The sequence below is a fragment of the Candoia aspera genome, chromosome 1 (assembly GCF_035149785.1).
Source record: "Candoia aspera isolate rCanAsp1 chromosome 1, rCanAsp1.hap2, whole genome shotgun sequence".
NCBI classification, from domain to species: Eukaryota; Metazoa; Chordata; class Lepidosauria; order Squamata; family Boidae; genus Candoia; species Candoia aspera.
The window spans coordinates 112,693,813-112,710,074 of record NC_086153.1 but is presented as its reverse complement, the minus strand read 5'-3'; positions in this window follow the sequence as shown (position 1 = coordinate 112,710,074).

The window sequence follows — 16,262 nt, the reverse complement described above, 5'->3', positions numbered from 1 at the left end:
CTACTCCAGTTTCTCCATTCTACCACAACATCAGAGTAGGGTGCAATTAACAGCAGTTGCATTAATCATATGGTCTATCATTTTCTGCATGACTCAGTCCACAATCTTCATACAAAGAGGGATGTATGTCATAATAGGTTTTTTTTATAATGCTTATTTGAAGAGTGTGATTCTATAGTGTCCTTGTTCCCAGTCTCCCCTGCTTCCTTGAAGATTAAAAGACCATTTTAGAGATTTCAATAAAAGCATTAAGAAATATTTTTGCTTTTATTTATGAATTATTATGAATTAGATTTATTCATATATAATTATGAATTATATTTATTATTTTATTCTTAATTCAATTTATAAGTTTGCCCACTTGCTAAGCAACTGTGAGGCATTTACAGAGGGTTAAAAACAACATAGTGAAAAATAAATATAAATATCCTAACAATAAAATAATATACCAGGGAAAAAGACAAACTCAAAATGCACAATATTTAGCAGGTTCACACATTGTTCTGGCCTAATACCTGTGGGAAGAGCCAGGTCTTTAAAGCTTTCCTAACTCTGGATCCCAGAGGGGTGATGTTATGTTAGGCATAAGTAATTCAGAGCTGAATATATATTCAAGCTACATGTTTTTCACCCATTCGGTAAAACATTTTTTCCTTAATTCTGCTATCAACTGCCAGCCTCTTCTGACATTACAAAGAATAAAAAATATTTCTCTGTCCATTTTCCATATTTATCATAACATAAAGAAACTTTAATCCAAGCTAAAGAGCCTCAAGTAATTTTGCCTTCCTATTGGGAGGAGGGTGCCACAACTTCCTAAGCATTCCATTTATATTTGGTTTTGGTTAAGTTTTCCTAGCATAATGACAGTCTTCCTGAGATGGAACGATTGCATTTATTTTTTAATTTATTTATTTAAATTTATTACAGCCACCTAACTCCAATGGACTCTGGGTGGCATACAAACCCACCAAAAATCCATGAAAGCAGATTTTTTGTGTGTGATTGTGTGTAAAATGAGGACAGTTTAAAGTTTTCCCAAAGCACTTCCTCAGTTAATATAAAGAAAAACAATATGATGTTACCACTTTTATTTTCAAACTCTTTCTTAATAATTCCCAACAAGATGTTTGTCCTTCACACCAAGTTGGCCAGCATTGCCCGAAAATCTCTTTCCTGGTTAAGTCAGTTAAGACTGAGTTGCATATTCAGAAGGGTGTGTGGGATAGTATGCTTTGTGAATTTAATATACGTTGACTCTTATTTGCCAATTTGTTTCCTCTTCACTCTGCTTGGAGAGGTTGTTGTAGAATTTTTGTACTAATGTGGTTTTTCCTAGCTGGACTTACTAAGCAGAGCAGGAGATCATAAGTATAGGTTTATTGGGAAACTTGCCATAAAAACTACATGGGTATATCCATGAAGTCACCAGAACTCAGGTTCAACTCAAGGGAGTTATGGCTTTTTATACTTTTTTGCACAAAAGTGTTTTCTTCTTTGCAAAAATTTGCAAGTACAAGTGCTGCATTTCCTGAAGTCCCAATAAACATGTTAATATTGCTGCAGGTGAATGACCTGGACTGTAAAGAAAATATTCTTTGAAATCAATCATCAAGTTACTGAATTTTTTTATGGTAGGATTAATATTGGAATGTTTGCAGTAGTTTACAAAGCTTCAGATGCCCACAAATCTACTAAACCCCCCATTTACTCCAAATACACTTGCATATTTTTAAAACTTCTTCCATTTGAATATAAGTTCTGAAGTTATGCCCAAAATAGAGATGTCTTTGAAATGAAATCATGACACTGGAATTAGTGTTGGGCTAGTGGCATCTTAATGATAATCCTGACCATGCTTGCCATTGACAGGCAGCATGTATAGCAGTTTGGACTCAATAATCCTCCAAGGGAAAGTTGGGGAACATCTTGGCTCTTTTCATCTTTGCATACAGTTGATTTGGACACAGTGCACTGGCCAGAGACAGGCAGCTTAATGACAGATGGCATTTCTCCACTGTGTAGAAAGATTGCCTGCAGATTTCCTTAGTCACAATGTCCATCCTTGAAATAAACAGCATGGGCCAAAGTGAAATATGGCAACTGATAGAATCTTTTGTAGAGATGTCAAAGGATTTAATAGGATAGTGAGATCCAAAGGAAAGCTTTTGGTGTTTTGCCATATGTGAGAATTGGCCAAAAATGAAATAAAACCCTGAAAATGGTGCCATAGAATTCTTCATTCTGTCTGGATCGATGGTATCATAGGACTGAGGATGAAAGATTCCTCCTCATGAAACAGAGCTTCCATACAGTTTATAAAGGAGGATTATTAAATATAGCCAACTTTTTAAAAAGTCAACAATTTTAAATTGCTATAGAAAGGAGAAAATAAGAGCTTTGGGTTCTGATAAATTCCTCACTTCCTCTTAAGTTCGATTTAAAAACCCTATAGTGAACTTTTACAAGGATTGATTCTACTTGAATGGATTGTTTCATTTTCTTGTTACACTGAGAATTGGTCTGAATTAGCACTATCTAAACAAATACACAGTCTTTCATATGGCTTTGCAATGTATTAAGCAGCACAACATTAATCACAATGATGTCTGCACCAATAGACCATGTAAACGCCATATCATACCAAAGTAATACTCCACTTCAGTTAATTTAGTTGAAAGTAGTCATTCATAAATCTGATACTAGGAAAACTTGTTTAACACAATGGATTTTCTTCATCTCTGTACTGTATCATCTTGCTTTTTTATCAGAGCTTTTTCTCTTTTGGTCTTATCTACTCTATAGAAATGCATCAATTTATCCTATTCTTTAGCTTTGTACAACTGCTGCTTCGTTTCCTAGAAAAAAACATATAAAAGTTTCTCGCATATATTCAGCCACATGCACACAAGAAAGTTAAAGGAGCTCTACTTCCTCAGGATGTCATTTTCTAAGTGAGGATCCCCTATTATTTTGCTATTTAAAGTCAAAGCTTTTTGTCCATAGATGTACCACAGCTGTGTCCATATATGTCCATGATCTAACATAACTTATAGTTTACACGCCTCTCATATATAAATGGTCTATGTCACAGACCATTATACTTAATATATAAGAATAAACCACAGATTAAATCACAGGCAAAAATGTGATTCAAACTGTAGTCTGAAATCCACTAATTATGGAATAAGCATCACTGAAGATTTGTTAAGTCCAACATATTTGGAGGACATAGTATCAGAGAAGACTGCCATAAATATTTAAATAAGATAATTCTGAAAATAGAACTAATTTAAAATGAATGAATATTTGCTCTAAATAAAAATGATTGGAAAGTAGTATTTGAATTCTCCATCTCCTCCAGAACAATCCCATATCTCATGGCAAGATGAAGCCCCAGTCACCTTGCTTGATTGTGGTAGCTTGCCATACTTTCAGAAGACTTTAAAACAACTTCAGTAAATCAGATGTGTCAGAGATGTAAACTTATGGAACAAAAAGTATCTGTTCCACAAGATGTTGAATGATAGGCCTACCGTATCGGGGCTGCAAAGTCCAGATGACTTCAAGATAGCAACAAAGATATGTTGGATATTTCTCTGCTGCCATCTAGTGGTCATTTGGATTCCTGCAACCTAGGTAGGCTAACTTTTCTGAATGGCAATAAAATTAGAAATGTTTCCTGTCCCGATACCCTTAGCTAAAGCCATCATAATGTGGGACAGACAGTGATTTCTATCAAAGCCAACCACAGAATAGTAAATCAGCTTTCAGGTTTTGGAATCACTTTCCCCTGAGAGTCTATCATGCTTGGAGAGTTTTTACTCACATTCTCTCCCTCTTTCCCAAAACTAGGTTTAAAACCGATATATCATTGTCTGCAAAGAATGACACACTTAGCTTTTCTTTAAAGTGTTTGTTTAATTGATTTCTTTGCAGCTAAATGGAAATTTGTCACTCAACAGCAGCTGCTGCATTTTTCGCCCTAGTATCTGCAAACCATCAGCCTTCTAAATAAGGCAGTCTCAAGAGGTAGAAAGCGGAAGGTAAAAGTGCATTCACATTTCTGTTACCTGCCCACCCTCTCGGTAATGTATGCTGCCTCTGAGGTAAAAAGAGATCTAGGTCTTGTCCTTGTTCAGAATGTGAATACTTTCTCTGCCAGCTTAGTTTCATTAAAATGGTGCTGCTCAGCTGTGAAAACACATTTAGAAGGGACTGAATGTGTTGCCTCTATCTACTGATTGCTTTGAAGATGGGCTTTTTCAAATGTCATGGACTAAATACGTAAATAAAACCAACATTTTGCTGGCAGATTTTTTTTTTCCCCAACTTGTATACAGTTTTCCAAATTTCTGTCCCCAAGTCCTACTTTAAACCAGTTTAATTTAAAGAACAATGAAAAATAATATTGTATAGCTGTTGGAACTGAAAAGAATGATACTAGCACCTATATATCTGCATGTGTACATTTTTATCTAACTTTCTATCTATCTAATCATGCTTTATCTTTGCAAATACTGGTATAGTGTACATATGATTTATGAACTTTTAAAATGTGGTGTTGGTTATGTCCATGTTTGTTGAGGAAACCTTTGATACACATTTTTTTTTTGAAAAGAAGAAAAAAATAATTTTACTAATTTCCCCTTCCCCTCTGAAGCCCTTATAACATTCCTTATGCTGTTCCATAGGATCTTCTATCAACCAGAATATATTTGGGTCAGAACCATTAGTGAAAATGTCTGCTACATTACCATCTTCCTTTAACAAAATAATATATTTGTCCTCTCTTTCTTGCTATTAATAAATAACCACTGATGAAGAAAAAAATCTTTTGAGACAGAGCCAATTGTTATTGTTTGATTGTGTTTGTATGTATTTCATTTTCAGTACAGAACAAATACTAAATATTACCTTGATTTCACCTCTAGGTTCCTCACCTCTTTAAACTATATGATATCATAACCCTGAATAAAATAAATAATTCAGAATCTAATCAATAAAAAGCCTGGGTTGTGTCATTTAACCTCCAGTGTCAGCAAAGCAGTATCTAGTGTCCTGAAAAGAAGCAAGTGCCACTTCCAGAGTGTTTATGCTAGCAAGAAATGATGGACATTAATATTTTGAACTCTGTACTGAGAATTTGTGCATCTAACATATATTTTTTTACTTTATTTTTTTAAAAAATCCCCACTGTCCCTTTCTTCAAGCTTTATCTCAGGTTCAGAATTAATGGATACTAACAATAAATTAAAGTAGGATTATGAAGGCTACAAGTAATTTACTCTGTGACCTTTTAAAATTGCATGTGTTTACTGGACTGAAGCACATTTTTACATTGCTGAAGAAGGCTATATTTAAAGGAATTATAGTTTTCTTTATGCTATGCAGAAAACATAATTCACTTAAGTCACCCTGATGCCTTTGGGGGTTAAGTTCTGGATGTAGATGCTAGTTGCAGCCTGTCTCAAATAGGAGACTGGTCTTTGTGCTTGATATTTCATTAGTACAGTGCCACATAGCTAGGGCTACCACATCTGGGCTGTAAAAAACTGGATGGCCACTAGCTGGCAAGATACAGATGCAGAAAACTTCTGGCTGTCATCTGGAGATCATCTGGACATTTGCAATCAATATCTGGTATTCCTAATATAGCTGTTCTAAAGAGCCTCATACTGAGAGAGACAAATCCTGTTAAACCTCTGGCCAGCGTTAAGGGAGGATTGTGAAAATAAGAAAACTTGAATTTAACCTACTATGATGTGGGCATTCAGTTACAACTGAAGAATGCTAAGATAATGTGATTATGTAGTAATCACAATATGAAGTAAATGCCTTCAAGTCTAAGGCAGGTAGGTAGACAGTGGCATCCATGAGGCGGAGGGCAGTCAAAACCTGTAAGATGGAGGTGGCAGTGTCACAATTGAGGACTCTTTGTATGTGCATGTGATAGATACAGAAAGGGGCAGGGCATCAGTTGTAATGCTGCAACAACCATCTTGCCTGTTTTGACTCACTTACCCCTGTTTCATACCTCTGGTGGTAGGCCTGTCCCCCTCTAGTAAGACATAGTTTGGCATAGGACAAGACAAAAGTGTCTTTCTCTGAGACATAGGAGCATTTAAAGTGAAAGGATCACTAAATTATTTCTTATTAAGCTGCTGAAATCAAACATCTGATTTGAATCTGGGACTTTATTTATTGAATTGCGGTGTGCTTAAGCCGGCACAGTTCCAAAGACATGGACCATTGACCTCTGTACCTTCCAAGCTGTATGAACTATAGGGAGGTCAGAGATAAATTTTCAGCCCAAATAGTATCATCCATCCAAATATAATGCTTTGTAGATGCACAAATGAGCATATAGCTCACAGAATCTATTTGTACTGGTCTTAAAATATTTCTGAGCTCAAACATTTTTGTAGAAAAGTGTATGTATCAGGACAAGTCGCATATAACTATACTGTATATGTAGCTATACCGTTATATAGCAATGTGTTTGGGAAAGTTAGTATCAAAATGCATGTATTTGGGAACAATACATGGAAGTTGCCAATGTTAGAGGAAGTTACATGTGAAAATAAATGCAAATTTATCCGGTCATCTCTCTTTGCAAGACGACTTTTCTTTTCTTTTCTTTTTGAATTTTAGGTTGCTGTGAGGGTTCTGACCACTAACTACAAATGTTCTAATCTATAGAAAATACTGTGTTAGATTTATATAATTGAAACTCAGTTTAAACATTGCCATACAGTAAATTACAGCTTACCTGCAAATCTTCCCTGCTTTTATGCACTGCTGCCTTCATAGCCACAAAAATAGGAAGGTGTAAAATAGGAAGGTGTTGTTTTTATTTGTCAGATAACTGGGTGTTTACCCTCAGAACAATAGGTGGAAGGTATTGGCCATGCAACAAAATCAATGAATTGGAGGAGGAAAAGGAAGATAAGAATACTTGATGCGGCCAGGATAAACATGGTAAGCACAGAAGTAGGAGTTAGCTTGATAATGGGGCTTTCTGCCTAGAAAAGGAGCCTAAGAACTGGAAGCAGGGTGTGTATATGCTGATTATGTTATAAATCAATCAATTATATTATTCTCGTCTAACTAAAAATCTCAGGCCATTTATCTAGAACAGATGGACTATGTTTCCTGAACTTTCAGCTATGCTAAGGCATGGAATTACGTCACCCCAGACAGAATTGCATTGACTACCAGAGAGAATCTTACACTAGATTCAGTGAGAAACTCCTAGCATTTTTTTTTCAGAGCTTCTGCCCCATCCCATTATGGATTCCTCAACAAAACAAGGAGATGTGAACCTGATGGACCATCACCTGATATGGGAGAACAGTTTGACTCACAGCCTGAAGAGGCAGATACTTCCGCTAATGAGAATTCATACCAGGTGGATAGGGATGTAAGGCCAATATACCTTGGCCAAATCCAGAACCAAGGTGGAAAATAACAGGGTAGCTCTCTGTCTGTTAGAAAACAAGCAATACAATCCAAGCCCCCCCCACACATTTTTTTACAATAAGGTTAGGGTTTAAATTACATTAAGAAGGCCTAATAGACCTCTATGCATAAAAGAACTGTTCTTTTTTTCCTCATAAAATAACTTTTTTTTCATTTTGGCCAGGTTCCCTCCCTATTAGATTCTTGGTACTATTGCTTCTGATTGGTTTATCTCATATTTGTGTCCATTCCTGCATTCTGGCCTCTATGATTATATGATTTTGACCTTGGAAGGATATCTTATGCTCATGCTGATGACTACCTGACTTCTGGGACTGAGACGCTTTTAATTGTGCCTTAGCTACTTTCCATTAGTACTAAAAGTTCCCTCCATTTCTGTGATAACTTACCAGTATCCCCCCCCCCCCTTTGCTTGCAACACTTGGAGTCTTGTCTACTAGTTTTGGCTCTAAATTATGAACCCGTGTGTTAATTTCATCTTGTGATCCTGGGACACTGCAATGTCTGCAATGAACCATGATAGTGCCAAAATGTGCATCATTATGTTGACACATAAACGCTACCATTATGTACTTGTATTCTGATATTTCACACAAGTATGTAAGTTGCGGCATTGATGTAATGAAATTATTATGGTTGTGTCATCATTCACTCCTCTTGTCTCCCCCTGCAGACACCTATGCTAGGACCAAAACCCATTATGCAAATTAACTCTTACACTGGTGTCAATAAAACTACAGTATTTATAGCCTAGCATGCTGGAGCAGGATTCCTAGTGATTCCTAGCAAGAAGTCCTTCCAAGCAGGACTTCTGTTCTGGATGGAATGTGGTAGATCCATTCAACTTCTTTGCTAATATCAGGTGCAATGGTCCACCAGTGCCGAAGTCAAAATTTATTTATTTATTTATTTAAATTTATATCACCGCCCATCTCCCCCAACGGGGATGCTTAATATTAAGCATTAAAAGTATAGCATTAAATATTTAAGTACTGATTAGTGGTCGAGGAGAAGAATGGGGAGAATGTGTCACCAAAATTCCTTTTCACAGTGTTTTTACTTATGTTCTATTTTTCATTTTTCATTTTGTACTATTTAAGTTTATACAACATAATATAAAATAAATAAAATTAAAATTCAACTGCCCATCCAGTAATCTTCTGTATATGGAATGGAACAGTCCTGCCTTCTTCTCAGATAGCAAGTTTCTTTGGATCATTGCTGATGTCTGTTCCATGTTTTTGCTTAAGTGGAAAAAGGAAGAAGAAATAAACCTGTCATGGCTGCTGTTCTGATATGAACCTGGATCATTCCTGAAAAGTAGGACTTTGTCCTAAACAATTCCTGGTTTAAAGTACTACAAAAAAGACATGTAAAATATGCAAACCAATTATCTAATGCAATGGATATTTTATGAAAGATAGTGCCCATACTGCATGATTTGTAAATTTAAAATAATTCTGGAAATGAGTGTTTTACAAAACTGAAAACATTAGAGCTTATATAATAGCAGTCTAAGTGGGTCCAATGGATGACCCTGGGGAAACATCAGACTGTATTTTCTGGGTCATGAAATACTGATCTTTAATGTGTTTTAGAACCATAGCATACTTTGCCAGTTTGTATATAATTACAACCTATGTGTGAAGAGACCAGAGAAGGTATGGGAAAAAGATGGAACAGTCAAGTTTCTGTAGTTTACGATTCTCTTAATCACAGTTTAGAGGATCATATACAGGCAATGGCCCCATTTGTATATTCATATTTACCCATAAAGTAAATACAATAAAATGGTCAAACTGCAAATTTGCTGATCTAAAGCCCCATATATAGTTGTTAGCTCCTTCTGCAAACAGCCAAAACAGCACAGCTTCTTGCCATGATTTATAGAACAGTCTGCCTCCATTCTAGTTAATTAACCATAAATGAATGTATCACAAAACTTTGGCACATTTTGTGGTTTGCAGATGACTAAAGTGTGATATGTCCTGTATTCAGATGCCTCACTAAACCATTAGAAATTATTTACAAATGACAGCTGGGAGCTACTGCTCTTTGGAAGGAGGGGCCAGCAAGAACACACAATTTTAACAGACCACTTATACTCCTTAGGTATTTTATGCTTAGGTATAAGGGCTGTGCATACTTCATAAATAATCTGGAAGAAGTTCTTCAGCCTCACATGAATGCAGCTCCTCTTTGCAATTCATTAAAATAATGGGCTGCTATATACAGTGAGCCTGAAGAAAAGTGTGATTGCTTTAAGAGTTGTTTAACTGAATCATTCTTTTAAAGTAGCTGCACTTTTGTTTTTCAGGCTCATTCAGGAAAAACAAATGCAGTCATTGTGTTTGATTGAAAGCTGTGGATATTGTCTCAAAGAGCCAGAAGTATAGATTTTAATATCTTGACTATATTCTATATTCTAACAATGTATGGTAGCAGTAGAGATCCATCTCAAGGTCTATCTTTTTGGTTAGCTTTTCCTGGTTTTGACCAGACCCTGACAGTTCTTCCAAATGTATTTTCCAAATATTAGTTTACATTTCAGTATGCCCTTTTAAAAATGCTTCGTACCAGGAATGCATTCACTGTTTTCACTAAGGATAAAAATCTTTATTTTAATCTTAGCCTAGTCTAAAGTGCCAATATGCAGTATTCAGCAGAGGGTTTTGGTTTTGGTTTTGGTTTTAATGAGATCAAGATTCAAAGAGCAGTTTCTGCAATGACTTTTTTTGGAAATGTGTTTATGTTTTACAGTAAATCAGTTTGCCTAAACTGTGTATTGAAGGAAATTGTTTATGGTGATTTCACTGTCTACCCTCCATCTGTTTCCAAATTCCCATGGGTCTATAAGTATGGTTATTTGTAATGATCTTAAGGGAAAAGAAGGTACTTCATTTGACAAGCACAGCAATAAATTAATGCTGATCATGGGAGATTTAGTGCTTTTTATTGCTTATGCTTACTAATAGTAATGGGAGCATTACAGACATCCTGGAGATTTCAAAGCTTGATTATTTCTACAAAGGGTATGTGCAAGATTGCCAAAGATTTCAGATGAAGACATTTAGAGTAGTACTTATAGATGTACTTAAGTGTGGATTTAGGTATGTTTTAAGGGGCAGAGTCTATGGTCACACACACAGCTGTAGAATCACAGCTCCACATCTACAGAACACATAATTCCCTTTAAAGTAGTACATGTTTGAAGATCAATTATCTAAGCTTCCAGTTGTCTTCTGTGGAAAATCTTCTTGTGTTGCTCTTCTTATAATATCTACAGTTATTAAGGAAATTAGGTAAAAAATGTGAATGTAAACATTTATAACGAAGGGTTATGCTGTTTAATCTCAAACTGCATTCTGCTTCAGTTTCCTTTATGATTGAAGGCCAAGCTATATGTTAACACTAACTCACTGGGTGTACTTCTGCCTCTTCTTTCTTGCATTGCACAGATAGGGGAGATTTATAATTTATCTCCCTAAAAATGATGTCCAAAATTCCACAGTGGGGACTTTCTGGTATGACTCCTAGCTAGGCAGCAATCCAGAACTGCATCTGGAGAGGCATCTGCAGTTTAAGAAAGTATTGACTGCATTTGTAACTGTTTTGAGATTAAAAAAAAAAGACAAAATTATATATAGTATACTGGACAACCTTCATATCTTGTCACTTTCAGGGTATTCCAAGTTGCTCCTGCCATACAGAATGTTCTATTAATGTATCTTTGCAACGACTTGGATTTTTTTAAAGCTTCTGGGTTAATGTTTTCATATTTTGCCACTTTCAGAGCATTCCTTGTGCTTACACCCTACTGAATGTTGCCTAGATGTAATAATGAATATATCAATTTGCTAAACAATACAATACAATGCCTCTCTTCAGTTTTGGAAATCCCCTTTGTGAGAAAGGAATATCAAAAACTAAAACAAAGGATTTTAATTTGTTTCTCTCATTCATTTCTGTATTTTTGTTATGTTTTTGTTTTTTAGGGAAGCAAATTAGAAATAAAGAGGACTAGATGTGCTTCATTTTAGTTTAGTTTTAGAAACAAATGTGCAGTTCCTTGGCCTGGATGTTGAAGATCATAGTGGAGTTGACATATATCCAGTCACCTGCTTCTGTCTGCATTAGGAGATATTTAAACAACCTCACAATGCCATTTTTTTTTTTTTTTTACATTCTACATTTCTCTGTTTCATGTATTCAAGGCTTATCAATAAAAAATCAGTAACATAATCTTGGTCCCTAAAATAAAAATGTTCAAAACTCCCACCTTATTTGTAGTGTGCAAATTACATTGGCCTCTCTCTTTGCTCTGATACATTAGAAAGATTTACTAAGGGATGCATGCCTTGATACCGTATTACAGTAGGGAGAGAGCAGTGTTTTAATGAATGCCTGGTTCCCACAGAAATGTTGCCAGCAGCTGAGGCTGGCAGACTTCTCCTGATCCATGCCTGCAATTCAGAAATAATTTTGTGGCTGTAAATAATCTGCTATATGACAGTTTGTCTACAAATATGTCACTGTCTGTTTACTTTGCTGTGCATCAAATAGTCTAAAGGCGCAGGCGCACACATATCTGCACACACATAGACTTCCCTACTTATTCAGAGGAAAGGCATGACTGAATCTAACTTGACTGATTCCCTGCTGCCCTCTCTAGCATTGCCTCTGGCTAAGAAAATGAGAGCAAGTGAAAGGCCACTCAGTGTACAAGAATGTAGATTTAGCTAGAACAGGGGAGCAGTAGCTAACAAGCTGAAAGAGGCAGACTTCTTCAGAAGTATTCTCAGCTGGTTGCTCAGAGTTTGGTCTTTTGTCCCCAACTGTTTAAGCTTAGGTGGAATTTTAATAGACCACCAATTACAATAAATCTTTTGAGCTGAGGAAAGGTTGGGTGACTTCACACACCCCTCTTCAACGGATGCACATCTCCGTTAACAAAAAAAAAAAACAGCTGATGTGAGCATAAAACCCGGATCAAATAGAAAACTTACTCAGCAACTGAAAGATACCCAAGAGCAAAAGAACAATATGTCAAAATGTTGCATCTTTTTTTTTCCTGTCTTCCTTTCTATGAGGCCACTTCTGTAATCTTTACGATGCTTCTTCCTTCCCAAGATATTTAGTATTATAATAAGGAAGGATTGTCAAGGGTATGGATAACTCTTTCATATGCAAATCATCATTTTGCATGGAACCACACCTGAACTCTTGGCCTCCATCAGCATAAAATAAGCTGCTTAAACAGTGCCTAGATTATTGGGATCTTAAAATTGCTTTTGTGTATGTGTGTATTAGAGGAGGGAAAAAGAGAAAAAGAGTTTTCTTTTTTTTAAGCACCAGAACTACTGCAACTGAATTCATTCTGGAAGGTTGATGGTAAACTTAAAACATTACTTTTTAAAACAAATAGTAATGAATTCATTTATTTTTATTTAACATTATGTATATGCATATATAATTAGCATTTATTGTTAGAAGAAGGCATAAGGACTTTAATTCACACCACACCCAGTCACACACAGAGATGACTTTTTCAGTTTTTTCAGTTTTTCCCTTGCATTAGACTTCTTTTTAAATCCATATTCAGTTAATGACAGCAAAGAACGAGTTGGACATGGCAAGTGGACCTTATAAAACACGGATTGCTTCAGCGTTCTGATCCTGTTCCTTTTCGGACAAGTGGAAAAACTATTAGTGGCTTAATGAGATTAGAATTGGTTCCTACAACATCTTTCTGGAAGGGAGAACAAATGGATATGCCAAATCATGAATATAATTGGCTAGTTGGCAGATCTGAAACTACAGATCCATTTACACAGGGTTGGATTGCTATGCCTTGAAAGAAACTGATGTGCAAGCAATTGCCTCCAAGCTCGTAAAGCCTAAATATCACTTTAAAACCCTTTTTAAAAGTTGCCGTATGGATGTATAGAAGTAGTGGCAGAAAGATAAATTTTCTTGATTTTTTTTCTCCTAGTCCTCATTCAATTTAAGACAAATCGGCTTAGAAAATTACTCTTCTAAAGAAGATAATTCCTCCTTTTTAAAGAAGAGGTGTTGCTTATTAGGTGGTCAAGGACTCCGTATGAATCTCCTGAATCTCTGCAGTCACCTGCAACCTTTCTGAGTTTCTCCACTTCAGTCAAATCCCAAGGGAATCTCCTTTTCATGGTAGTTCTAAGGGCTGTTGCTAAGAGAGTCTTGTCCTTGAGAAATTGTCAGAGAATGTCTCCTTCCCCTGAAGAAACCCAGCATAATTATCCACCCAATTTCTCTCCCCACAAGTTTGGGGGAGAGTTTTGAAAGGCCATTTGTGCCTCCAGTGTATATGGAAGTGGTCACTACAAAACAGCCTAGTTGGCATTAAAACATGATTAAACCTATTTCTGAAAGACAGACTTGAATGTCTTGTGAAAGCAGAATGGAACCTTACCACACTAGATCTTGAGCGCCAACAACATCTGGCACTATATGCCCTACTTAGGAGCCTCATAGAAGCATTGCTGTGCTGCAGCTGAAATTATATTAGACTAAGCTTGCTCTGATCCAGCAGGGCTCTTTCAATGCCCTTACATATTTATCCAAACACATGCTTGGTATCAGTCCTTTTAGAGCATAATCTTTCTCCAGTCTGATGCCTCACAGATGTCTTGAGTTACATGCTGACATATTACACCTATCATGCTTGCTAGAAATTTTAAGAACTGAAATCCAACACATCTGGAGGGCATCAGGTTTAGAATGTTAGTTCTGAGAGTTTAATCCTCAGGGCAATAAGGTGACTGGCAATTTTTATATATATCTTGGGGGAATAAAACAAATAGAAGTGGATTCTGAAAATCCTGTATACCAGTTTTTCCCAACCTCATCAACTCCATATGTTTTGGGGCTGCTATTATCCATAATTCCAAGAGTGTTGCATCTGCCAGCTGAGAATTCTGGGAATTGCACTCTCAGCACATCTGGAGGATACCAGATTGGGGAAGCTCCTAAACAAATTTTGTTAGGCACAAAGTTCCCTTGGAACTCAGTAGGATTTCCAAGTAGACCAGTTGTACTAAAGCTTGAATGTTTAGGAAATCTCCAATACATTCTATGGCAGACTGTCTTCACAAAGCTTTGCCAAATGTATTTCATAGTACGATACAGGAATATGTCCCATTATATGAATTATGCAAATGTTAGTAACTTTGGCTATTTTCTAGCCAATTACTCAATCCATGGTAGGATGGGCTGGACTGGGAAATGACATACTGTAGCTAATTTATACATCAAGATTATGTCTCTTAAGAATCCGTATTGCATTAGCAGAAATGATTAGGAATTCAAAAATTGTACCATTGTTTTTCTTTTTATTTATGAGCAAGAATTTTGAATATAGGGAATTATTTGCAAATTTTGTGAATATTTTATTCTAATTCATTTTGGAGACTCGTCTGAGACCCATCTCATTTTGGAGACCCCTTCAGGAGACATATGAGCCCTGTTATTTTGGAGTAGTTTGAGCTAGCTGATCCTGAGGAAGTGGACAGGGTCCTTGTGGCTGTGAGTTTGGCCACCTGTGTCCTGGACCCATGCCCCTCCTGGCTAGTTAAGGCCTCCTAGAAGTGGCATGTGGTTGGATCCAAGTGGTGGTTAATGCCTCTTTGTGGGAGGGGGTGGTGCCACCTTCCCTGAAAAAGGTGGTGCACCCCCTTCTCAAGAGGCATCCTTGGATTTGACAGTATTAGACAACTTTCACCCATTCTCCCATATTCTCTTTTTAGGGAAGGTTGTTTAGAATGTGGTTGGCACTCAGCTGCAGAGGGCCCTGCAGATTATCTGGACCCTTTTCAGGCCAGGATACAGTACTGAAACAGCATTGATCACACTTGTAGATGACCTTTGGATAGCTAGGGGTGGGGTGGTGCAACTGCCCTAGAAATGGGAAGTGACCAGGTGTGGGTGACTGTGAGCAAGGCCTCCTGGTCCAGGAAAGGGTTCCATTGGTACATAAGATTTTATTTTATTTATTTAATTTTTATCCTGCCTTTATTATTTTTATAAATACCTCAAGGTGGGGAACATACTTAATACTCCTTCCTCCTCCTATTTTCCCCACAACAGCAACCCTGTGAGGTGGGTAGAAAGCTGCATCTCTCAGCAGCTTTCGATCAAGCATGATAGCCTTCTGGACCATCTTTGGGGCCTGGGAGTGGGAGGCACTGTTTTGTGGTGGTTCTCCTTTCCATAGCTGTTCCAGTTGGTGTTTGGGGGGAGGAGAGGTCAGGCCCTAGGCCCCTAGACCTATGGCCCCCTGCTTGAGCAGCAGGTGACAGCCATGGCTAGGTGGAGCTTTGCATAGATTCATCTGTGAACTAGTGACCCAGTTTGGTCTAGTGGTTAAGGCAATGGGCTAGAGACCAAGAGTTGTGATTTCTAGTCCTGCCTTAGGCATGAAAGCCGGCTGGGTGACCTTGGGCCAGTCACTCTCTCTCAGCCCAACCCACCTCACAGGGTTGCTGTTGTGGGGAAAATAGGAGGAGGAAGGAGTATTAAGTATGTTCCCCACCTTGAGGTATTTATAAAAATAATAAAGGCAGGATAAAAATTTATTTAAATAAATGAAATAAAATCTTATGCACCAATGGAACACTTTCCTGGACTGGGAGGCCTTGCTCACAGTCACCCACACCTGGTCACTTCCCATTTGGACTACTGCAATGCACTCTACATGGGGCTGCACTTGAAGACTACCCAGAACTTACAACTGGTTCAGAATGAAC